The sequence below is a fragment of the Lactuca serriola genome, chromosome 4 (assembly GCF_051521515.1).
Source record: "Lactuca serriola cultivar US96UC23 chromosome 4, Lser_US96UC23_V15, whole genome shotgun sequence".
Taxonomy (NCBI): Eukaryota; Viridiplantae; Streptophyta; class Magnoliopsida; order Asterales; family Asteraceae; genus Lactuca; species Lactuca serriola.
The window spans coordinates 276779323-276791735 of record NC_136411.1 but is presented as its reverse complement, the minus strand read 5'-3'; the positions used below and the strand labels follow the sequence as shown (position 1 = coordinate 276791735).

General features: G+C 37.4%; 1 pseudogene; it reads right to left on the bottom strand.

The window, feature by feature from the left end:
• Nucleotides 1-2579: 2579 nt before the first annotated feature.
• On the bottom strand, nt 2580-2697 carry LOC145049160 (5S ribosomal RNA; annotated as a pseudogene).
• Between the last annotated feature and the right edge of the window lie 9716 nt (nt 2698-12413).

The following is a 12413-nucleotide window of genomic DNA, read 5'->3' as shown; positions in this document are numbered from 1 at the left end:
GCATGAACATTACCACATCAAAAATAGGTTTATAAGTTGAAAAACACCTTAGGGTAATGTTCCTAGTCTAATTCTAGCCAAAACAGTCAAAGATATGTTGTCTGGGGGTCCAACTCGTCGAGTGCATGAACCAACTCGGTGAGTTGGATGAGTTTAGCCTTGTACTCGTTGAGTCCCTTCAAGGACTCGACGAGTCTACTAAGCAGACAGCAACAAACTTCGATTTTTCAGCCAATTTTGCAAGTATAACAAGAAAACAAGCCTAGGATCTTATACCACTCCTGGGTTTTGAGCATTCTAACACTCCTAAGTGTACATGCAACCCTAAATACCTTGGAACTATGTTTTCTCTATTTTACATGCATATATGAATATTCCAAGGTATGGTTCTAACTAGCATAATATGAAGAACATATATCATAAATTCTAGTAGAATTAGATACCTCTTTGTTGTAGCTTGATTCCATGGAGCTCAAGAGCCTAGTGCCCCAAGTGTGACACCTAAAATGGTTCAAATAACACCAAATACATTTAGAACAACTTGAGAGAAATGAGACACTCCATAAAATCAGCTAGCACTCACCATTCCTTCATAGTGGCCGATGCTTATATAGTGTGTCATAATTAGGGTTACACCATGTAAATCCTAATTGTCTTGGCCTTTCATTTCCATGATCCATGGGTACAAAAAACACCATGGAGCATCCTATGGGTTAAGCCCAACTTGATAATCCATGGAGCATTAGCCCATTATACAAGTACGGATGATTTACACAATCAACCCATATATTTAATTAGTCTCCTTTTGATCACTTAATTAATTCCAAATTAATTCTTGATCAATACTAATTAAATAATCTTATTAATATATTAGAACTTATAATATATTAATAAACCTGAAGTGTTATTTCTCTCATTTTAGTCTATCCAAATGCATGATGCCATGCCACCCAAATGGACCATGACAATCGGGTCAAGTACATACCAAATATAGTTATGGACTTAGACACTAATCCAACACTTTTCTGCTCAGGGCATCGGCTACCACGTTAGCCTTGCATGGGTGGTACTTGATCTCGCATTCATAATCATTTAGCAGCTCAACCCACCTTCGCTGCCTCATGCTTAGCTCCTTTTGGTTTAGAATGTGATGGAGGGGTTTGTGATCTGTGAAGATGGTGCACTTTGTACCGTAGAGGCATGCCTCCAAATCTTTAGGGCAAAAACCACATCTCCTAACTCGAGATCAGGAGTGGTGTAATTTACTTCATGCATCTTTAATTGCCTGGATGCATAAGCTATCACCTTTCCACGCTGCATAAGGACACAACCTAACCCTTGATTTAAATCATCGCAGTAGACTACGAAGTCTTTTGTTCCCTCTTGTAAGGATAGCACCAACGCACTACAGAGGGCTCATTTCAAAGTTTGGAAGGTGGTTTCTTGATTTTCCGTCCAGTTGAAAGACACACCCTTTTGTGTCAAGGTGGTGAGGGGTTTCGCTATCTTGGAAAATTCTGAATAAACCTTCGGTAGTAGCCTGCAAGACCCAAGAATTGTCGGATGTTTGTTGGTGTTTTCGGGATCACCCAACCTTCAATGGCCTTTATCTTGGAAGGAACTATGTGGATCCCCTCCTTGCTGACTACGTGAACCAAAATTTTTACACTGCGGATCCAGAAGTCGCATTTGGAGAGCTTCACATATAATCTTTCAGCTCTTAGGGTTTCCAAGATTTGACGGAGGTGTTGACCATGCTCTTCTTTCCTTCGAGAGTATATAAGAATATCGTCGATGAAGACGATGATGAAATTATTAAGGAGGTGAAATAGATCGTCAATTCGAGGAAGTGCGTATCGGTTTTTGATAGTGAGCTTGTTTAATTCCCTATAATCGATGCACATTCTAAAGGATCCGTCCTTTTTCTTGAAAAACAAGACCGGAGCTCCCTAGGGTGAGAAGCTTGGTTGGATGAATCCGTTGCTCAACAATTCGCTTAGTTGACTGGATAACTGTAACATCCCCTCTGGCACGTATCACAATATTGTCTGCTTTGGGCCACTCGGCACGAGGACTTCCCAGGGGGTCATCCATCCTGGTACTACTCCCGCCCGAGCACGCTTAACTGTAGAGTTCTTATGGGATCTGCTGCCTCACGGCTTTAAAACGCGTTGTGACAGGGAAGGTATCCACACCCCTTATAAGGAATGCTTAGTTCTCCTTCCCAGCCGATGTGGGATCAGATCTAACCCACTTTCACCCCCCATTATAGGGTTCGACGTCCTCGTCGAACACATCGACCCGGTCACCCATCCTGGTACTACTCCCGCCCAAGCACGTTTAACTGCAGAGTTCTTATGGGATCTGCTGCCCTCACGGCTTTAAAACCAGTTGTTATAGGGAAGGTATCCACACCCCTTTATAAGGAAATGTTTCGTTCTCCTACCAAGCCGATGTGGGATCAGATCTAACCCACTTTCACCCCCCATTATAGGGTTCGACGTCCCCGTCGAACACATCAACCCGTGCCCTAGCTCTGATTCCCCCTCTGGCACGTATCACAATATTGTTCGCTTTGGGCAACTCGGCACGAGGACTTCCCAGGGGGTCACCCATCCTGGTACTACTCCCGCCCGAGCACGCTTAACTGCAGAGTTCTTATGGGATCTGCTGCCCTCACGGCTTTAAAACGCGTTGTGATAGAGAAGGTATCCACACCCCTTATAAGGAATGCTTAGTTCTCCTTCCAAGCCGATGTGGGATCAGATCTAACCCGCTTAAAAGTTGATCAGGCTATATTTATCCCCAATACGACTACATAACTGTCCGAGTTAAATCACGGTGTTTAATTTCCTCCAGAGACTTTTAGTGTTATAATTTTAATGCAAGATTAGGTATTATCTTATTCATAGTGTTTTAGTCCCATTTTATTTATACTTTCATATCCTGTATGATTAGATATCCCAATTCACTATAAACAATGCTCTGATACCAATCTGTCACACCCTGAACCAGACGGTGAAAACGTCCGGGGCCTGTGCGTGAGTTCATCCTTGTAGTATCATCACATAGTATATAATTGAAACATAACATCATCATCATCGCACATGTAATATAACAGCATACATTGTTTAGCTCTAGTATTGTGTTTAAATATTACATGCCAAAATAATATAAGTATGCTGAAATAAAATATAACAGCACATCCATTAGTTTGTTCAGCTCAACTTGCTTCAACGATTTACTGAAAATACAAGTTAATTTAAAAAGGTTAACATAAAAATGTTGGTGAGTTCATACGCATGTTTGAGAAAATGATTTGTACAACTTTGTAGTCATAAGAAAATCCTGTATTTTCTTAAAATAGTTTAGTATGTTTTTGTCCGATCTTGTATTAATGCATGTGTGTTTTAGTTTAATAGAATGCCAAGAGTAAATGAAGAGAATGTAAAGAGAATGCCCCCAAACAACCGTATGTTGCCTGTAAAAGAGAATGCTGGTATATCAACCCCCGAGATTGAGTATCGACGTGAGTATGTTCCCGAGTAATCCAAAGAGAATGGTCTCCCATAAATTTCATAATGTTAATTCCTCTAAGTGAGTCGTTATAACCATGCTAGATAATGACAAGTTCGCATGTCTTGGCGTTTATGAACGCCGACGGAAAATAGAATAAGGTTTTTGTCACCCTAGACTGGCGTAGTCTAACTATAGCGAACAACTCAGGTGTTGGGTGTCATCCCCATATAGATCTATACACAAACCCCCGCTCTCCCTCCAAGAGACTTTGGTTATAACTAATGCAACAATCGTACAATCAATAGGTGTCAACCGACACGTCTCACTAGATCCTTAATCGAATTTACGCGAAGAGAAACATATAAAACCCATTCCAGGCCCAATGAACCATGTAAGCGAACAACCGAGGCTCACTAAACAAGTATGCCATTTTCAGGCCCGAAAGGAATAAGATTATACAATATGGGCCCAAAATATACGTAAAATGACAACTAAGGCCTATATCACATGTAAGGTATTTACAGGCCCAAATAGCACGCAACTAGTATCCAAGGTCCTCGTGCATGTTAATGGGTCAATGAGGCCCAATAAACATATAAAAAGTATTCAGGACCTATGAAGCATATAAATGGGCCACTAAGGCCCAATAACCTGAGAATGGTAAAAATTAGCCCGTTTGTTATTATTTTGCTAGAATTAGCTCAATTATTTACTAAAATAGCTTAAAAGGTCAATTTTTTGTAAAAATGACATTCTTGGCCCATTAAGCCAAAAATTTACATTTTATGCCCAATTTTAGTAAAAATAACATTTTAGGCCCCTTTTTGGACAAAACTTGTATTTATGGCTAGTTTTTTGTATAAATAACATTTTTAACTTACTATTGTCAAAAATATCATTTTTGGCTTGATTTTTGTGAAAATATACATTTTCGGTCCATTATAGAAATTTTTATCTTTTTGGCCCAAATTATTATATTTTCACAACTTTAACCCTTCTTATAAAAAAATTACATTTTTGGCACAACTTTCTTTAAAATGACAATTAAGCCCACAAAAGATCAAAAATTACAATTTTTGGGCTCAAAATCGTGAAAGGCCCAAATATGGCCCATTTATGAAAATATTTACATTTTTGGTCCCTATAAGGTCTCAATTGTCGAGATTAGCCATGTTTAGCAAAAATTTCCTTTTAAACCCCTTACTAGTCGTGAGTTACATAAATAACCCATACTTGGTCATTTTGTCGATTTTAGCCCCTTTCTTGAAGTTTTTTCTTAGATCCAAGTAACCTAAATTTATTTTAAACCTTTTTCTTGTAAGATAAGTTGAAATAAGTGTTATGTTATACCAATATCATCACCTTTTAGTAGATTTTTTAGTTCATGAAGTTTACAACACATAGACACATATGTAACTAGAGAAAACACACAAAATCATGCATAAACACATAGGTCTACACAAACAACTTGTATTCTCCCCCAAAACAAAGTAAAAATCGAAAATAGGGGGTATGAACTCACTTTTCTTTGAAGTTCTCGGTTTTTGGTGAGGAAATGAGGAGATCTCAGCCCTATATGTGTTCTTGAGGAGCTTTTCGAACTTAGAGGGTTCTAGGAAACATGATTCATGAAAACATGTGTGTAAGATGAGTGATTGAGTTTAAAAGGAAGTATATCAACTTGAGTTTGTAAGATCTTAACACAATGTGAAGCTTGAAGTGATCTTCTTGAAAACTCACCTAATAGTCATAATTTTTAGGAGGAAAAAGGAGGGACTTTCTTTGGAGAGTTGAGAGAATATTATGCTTGAAAATGAAGAAAGATGTTGGTGGTGTGGCCCTTACGGCCGAGAGTTAAAATGAAGAGAGAAGAGAGAGGGAAATGTTAAAGTGATGTTGCATGGGTGTATGTGATTTTCTTGTTGTTTGATGTGTTTAAGCATGGAAGTCCACCATGCAAATATTAGGTGGCACATGCATGTTTAATCTCTTTTTTTATTTTTTTGTGGGCCGAGAATGGGGTAAGGAAAAAGGAAATGAAATAGTTTGGGCCCTTTCTTGACTTAGTTCGAATTTATGAGGCCCAATATGAAGATTTTTTGGCCTATTGGGTCCTTATGAGGGTTCACGGCCCAATTAAGCCCAAGAATATACTTTACGGCCCATTAGGGCTTATGAAACCATTTATGGCCCATCATGGCCGGTTAGAGATAAGATGAATCATTCTAGGCCCACATGGACCAGAATACTTTAGTTTCATGGATGTGGGTCCAATTAGAGCCCAAATAGGGTTCCTTGGCCCAAAATAGTCAAATTGAAAGGTTATTGGTCCATTATGCCCAATAAGAGGATCCTATACCATAATAAACTTGAACCGGGATTTTTAAGGTTTTCAACCCATAGTTGGATATATGAGATGTATTGTATTAGATTTTGAACTTTACTCAAGGGTTTTGATTCAAATAGATGATTTCATTTTAGCATATAGCATGATATTCACTTAGAGTACAAGCCTTGCAATAGCTGATGTTTACATGAAAATGGAATCTTCTAGCTAAAATGTTAGCTGTGACATTATAATATATGTTGCTTGTATTGTTCCAATATCCAAATACTAAATTTCGATCAAATACATCTACTTATATCAATAAGGCTCTTATAGCACCAGCTTGACTTTCATGCTTTAGCTAATAAAAGAGCTTTGTTAAGTAGATTTGACAAACTTGATTTGTATAAACTTTACGAAAACTAACATTTTCAGTTATATATATATATATATATATATATATATATATATATATATATATATATATATATATATATATATATATATATATATATATATATGGGCGGAGCCAGGATTTAAGAATAAGGGGTGGACAACTTCACCTTTACTAAGTTTAATATTATTGGGCTCTTCCATCCTATCAAGTTGTGGGTGTGTATTAAGAACATCTTATTTATTATTATCAGTGACCGGATGCAATTTCTGCTCATAATTTCTCTTATAAATTTATAATTGTAACAAACAAATCATCAAACCATATCACTGTCACTGTAACTACTTATGATTTCTCTTATAAATTTATATTTGTAATTCATTTAATTCTTTTTCGTAGTTTTTTACTGGTATTTTAAGTGATTCTAGAATTATTTGTACCTTCTTGATCAACTAGTCGTAATCTCTAATCTTTTCACTCACAGGTTTGGCAACAAAACATTTGTCTTCCTTATGCTCACTTTCGGTTGTCACCATTAAGCATCTCCCAGGCGACTCAGTAACTCCTTCTCTTGCCACATAAGCTCTTCCATGTGAGGGTTTGCGTACCTCTTCATCTTTAGAGTCTGTACACCAAACTTCTACTCCACCAAACTCATCATCAATAACATGTTCCTGCACAATTAAAGCATTCATAGAAACGTTAGTTGCTTTCTTCTTCATTATCTCCTCAAATTTTCGTATGTGGTAAGCTTCGTCATCCTCATCATCCTTTTTCTCGGACATCTTTCTCAGCATGCAATCCTTAGCAAAGTGGTTCTTGCCGTGACGATAGTTGCAGTCATATCCTGAATCTCTCACAAGCTTGTTTTCCTTCTTCTCATCATCCTTCTGAGTAGTGTTCTTGTTCTCCTCTTTCGTCTTTTCAGAGCTATATCTTCCCTGCCAGTTTCGGTTCTTGTTGGCAGGGAACTTCTTACAAGCAAACTTCTTTGGGTTCGCAACCATCAATGCATATTCAGCATTAGTCCGATTGCACTCTGACATATTAGATTCTTCATCTTCGTCTGCCACACTCTTGCTTTTAGAAACAAGAGCCAAAGAACCCACACCCGAAACTACCTTCACTTCCTTAGTCACCACGCTTTCATGAGATTTGAGTATACCCATTAGTTTTGCCAGCGAGTAGGATTTAAATTTCTCATGTGCCTTCACAGTCGAGACCACTGCCCTCTATTCAGATCTTAATCCAATCATGAATGTGACCATTTGTTCGATCACCTTCCTTTCAATACCATGCTTCATCATCTTGCTAAGCAGATGATTGAAACGTTCGAATGTCTGAATGGGTTTCTCTTCAGGTTTTTGTTCGAAAGCATCGAACTCAGAGAGCAATAGGGTTTGGATCAAGTGCTCTAGATCCTCATCAGTTGAATATAATTCTTTCAACCTGTCCCATATTTCTTTACCTGTAGTGCATGAACTTACTAAACGGAACGTACCGGCTTGCAGAGCAAATTTGATCATTCTCATGGCTTTAACGTTGCATAACACCTTATCTTTTTCGTCTTAAGGGATCTTCTCTACATCTACCAAGAGTTGGTTTTACTCTTCTTGAGTCTTGACTGTTCTGTTCATTCCAGAGTGAACAAACGGACCCAATGTAATTGCTTCCCAGATAAGATAGCCATTTTCTTCAAATCTAACGACGTAGTCTCCAAAGTGATGCGCCCATACTTCATAGTCTTGAGTATAGAGATTGGGAACCCTCGTAGTGGATCCTATACTATTCGAGATGTTGATTGGATTGACTTATGAATCGTCGTGAGACATGATGAAAACCTTCTTCTTTTGATCTGCTTGAATCATACTTGTAAAGTTGAAACTAGGGTTTTATCGAACACCAGATACACCGTCGACAAAAAGAAGACAACTTCTATATATTCGATAAAAGCGGAAACCCTAATGGATTCCTCAAACAGAAGAGATGCATATATATTACACAGTCTCCTGCTCTGATACCAATTGTTGAAATTATTGTGCTATTAGATTGATAGATTCAAAACAGATAAACAAGAGTGAAGCAATCAAAGAACACAAGGATGGATCAAAAGATGTCTGATGATTAATATCTCACACCTCAGAAGAGCTCGATGAAGAACTTTGACTGTAGAGGTGTGTTTAGGGTTATAATGCAAAAGCTATTAATGAGAGTGATTACCTTAAAGCTATACATGCATGCATAATATATAATCTAACCCTAATGCTTAAACCACGGTTGGACAGGCCCAAACCGGGTAATCAAAATGGACTATTAAACGAGCCCAAATACGCAACACTTGTTGTTGAACCAATGCTACTTGGGAGATTGAATGAGAGTGAGTGAAGATCGTCGTTAGCCATATTAACGAGAATTCAAGAAAACAAAATATAAAATCATATGTGTAAACTTGAATCGAGTTCAAGGGAAAACTAGAGATCTATATCTGGATCTACAATGGATTGAGACGATAGAGACAACAAGAATAGATCTTAAAAATTGATAAACCCTAATGAAAGACTCGTTACTTGACAGAAAAATAGCGAATTAATTACACTATCTCCTGCTCTGATACCAATTGTGTGAACAATAATGATCGATAGATTCTATATTTGCAAGATGAATTAACGACAAGAAACGACAATGATCAAAAAGATGTAGAATGATTATTAATCACAACAATCGAATAGTTCTTGAGGTGAAACTACTCTTTACTTGCTTCAAAAAGTCGTAATCCTAAAAGTTACACGCACGCAATATATAGACAAACTAGGATACTGATTTCGAACATGGCAGGCCCATTTTGGAATCCAATAACATACATTTGACACAGCACAATATTAGATCTAACAAACACCATTAGCTTTTCCGTTTAACATGACCTATATAAGAATATTAATGAGTCTTAGATATATATTCCTGGAGGATAGTAATAATCTAGATTCCTCAATAATTCCAATGTCTACATCAAGATCTATTAAGTAAAGATCAGCCAGGCAGGATAGTTGGGAGGCATGATCATTTCAGTATAATAGCTTTTTTGAAATCCAACAACCAAGCCAACGTGACCATTCTAGACACCTCACTCATAAGTAGATCAATCGATCTTATGACTTGAAATTACAAGTAAATCTTATTTATAGGTTTATAATAATGACTTATGACCATAATATAAGTCACATTGAAAAAAAAAGTGTAGCTTAACTTACAGAGGTTTTAGCGAAAACCGGGAAAAATACATGGACAAAATCTTGAAACCGAAAGCTTCTATTTGTCGGGCTCTCATGAGCCTTAGAGCTTTGCTTATTAATACCCAAAGCCTAAGAAAAGTCAGTTTTGAAAAGAACAAAACCTATTAAAAGAGAAAGTATATGAAGTGTGTGGGTGAAATGGCTGAAAAAAGGCATTATATATAGATTACAGAAGGGCACGTCGCATAGTTCCATGAGGTGTGCCATGCACATATCGTCATCGCATTACTCCACATCCTACCTTCTAGAAGGCTACAACATGTCACCATTTCATGGTGCCACGTGTTACCATTCCATAGGGTCATATCACCATGCCTCGGAAGAGAGCAGTTGTCCTAACCATGACACGTGACGCTCTATCATGGTGTCACGTCATTCTACGTGCGATTTTCTAGATTTTAAAAATGGCATAACTTATTCATACGAGCTCCATTTTCAACATTCTCTATATCCCCATAATTCTCTCGACAAGCTCCAAAAATTTCATTAAGGCCTCAATATCTAATTCTTGCTCTAACAAAAACTCATGTTTAGACCGCTTTAGATTGTTAAAGTATGTGCAAAATTGATAACTTCTTCATACTAACTATGTTCTTGACTACTTTTTGATCGACTGGTTCATATTCTTGAGATGTTTAATTCTCATTTATATTGTTTCGGCTAATAATCAACCGATTAGAATTTCGATTTCTGTGACTGCACTATTATGCTGAAACTTCAAAAAATCATAACTTCCTCTCCCGAAGTGAGATTTGGACATTCTCTATATGCACGCTCTCGACATAATGAATTCTACGACTTTCATTTAGATCACTTAGTCTAAAAAGTAAATTGTCAAAAATCCAATTCTTACGATACGTATAGTCGTGCCGGTTTAATCATGAAACTTTGAAGAAGCATAACTTCTTCATACAAAGTCCAATTTTAGAGTTCTTTATATGTTCAGAATACTTGTCACATACACTATAACTTTGGTTAATATTATTATCCTAAATAATCTTCTATCAATAATTCATTTTTATCCCTTATTATATCTTAACCGTCTAGCCCGAACGTACGGGTTTTATATGTTGTGACCATGGGAACTGCTTTAACGGCAACATAATCTATCACTGGTGTCAGATATGGTATGGGTATTGGTGTTCCATTTGGGGTGGGTCATGGACGACACCTAGATGATCTCCTTGGAGGCATGTTTTCTTCCTATTATAATTTATAAGAAGGAATTGTAAGTCATTTGAGACACTTTTATCAGTCATCTAAATACGAGTATCCATGACTAAGAGTTAGTGTAAAATTTCGGTAATCCCATACATAATTATATTATATAGTTTACAGTACTCAAGTAGTTTATTGTAAGTGATATTTGAGTAAGTTTGTTTGATCATATAAGTTTACCGAGTGTCGGTATAAGTGTTTTCTGGAATCTTTACTGATCCTTAAGTTTGTTCTCATTCAAAAAGTAGACTCACATAATTTAATATAACCCATTCCTTTTGTAGTAATACTTACTTCTTATATACACATTTTTTCGTATTATTACATTGGTTTCCAACATTTGGATACAAGAACCACGAAAGTTTAATGTGGCTAGGGTGAAAAAGTTTGATATAGTATACACTTGCATACACTAACTTTTCCGTGTACCACTAACCAAAAAATCCAAGGGCACAACCCGCCAGGATAAGTCTACCATAAACCAAAGAGAGTACATAGTATAGAAACTAGGTCGGTGAATTATTGCAAAGTAGATTTAGCCCTTATTTATGTTGCATAGGCTCTAGCATCTGCTACGATCGCCCTCTGCTTCGCAATATAAGTCTGTAGCTCCATTCTCGAAATCTGAAGCTCATGCATCAATAGTTGAATCTAGGTGGAGTCCTGGCAATATAAAGTAATTTATATGGCCTCCTCATCTATATTTTGGTCACCCTGTTAGATACGACCTTGATGCTCCCTTCAATATGCCATATATAGTTTACTGACGGTGTGAATATGTTGGGTGTCACGAGCGATGCGAGCAACCAAAACAATTATAGTGGTATCATCAGATATCTTGAGGGGAGGAGTAGGTAGTGGAACTTGTGATGACTCCCTAACCTCAAACTTGGATGGTATCTCATCATTGGCTTTCCATTCTTGCAACTATGTTACATAAGTTGGGGTCAGACACTCCCTCTTTGGGGCCACTAGAGATGCGGGTGGTGGTGTGCTTTGCTTCAGACTCAAAAGGGATATGGTCTTTTGTGGGGTGTGTTTCATGTAGGGACCACCTGGAAAGAGTGGAATGGCTCATATGCTTGCCTTTTTGGCTCCTCAGCTGGATTTAAGGAGTCTTCGTCCTCCTCATATGGCACCTCGTCGGAGGTCAAGGGAAAAACTGCTACCAGAACCTTGGGAAAATGAGTATCCTTGGGTTCAGGTGAGTTGGACACCACCTGATCCTCCTCTGGCAATGGTATCAGCATCTATTCTCCAAGTTCTGCCATGACAATGTTGTGATCATGCAGTAGACATCAAATATGATATTTGTTTATGAGTTATAGTATGAGGATCTATATACAAACTCTCTTTTAAAATTAATAAACGCGAGTAGTTTCCTATGTTTTTCTTTACATATATCCGATGAATGATAAAGTTTAGTTAATTTTCTATATAGATGCTTAGCTGTATTACAGTAAATGTTTCTCTTTTTTACCAACATGCAATTGATGATAGGAATGCAATTGTCCATATAAATCGAATCCCTGTCAATCATTAGGTTCGTAATTTTTAACTCTAAACCTTCAATTCTACTATTCTTCTCCTCCGACTTATTACGAGCTTCGTAAAGTATTCTTCTCCCCCGACTTATTACGAGCTTCATAAAGTAAGGTCTTAGATT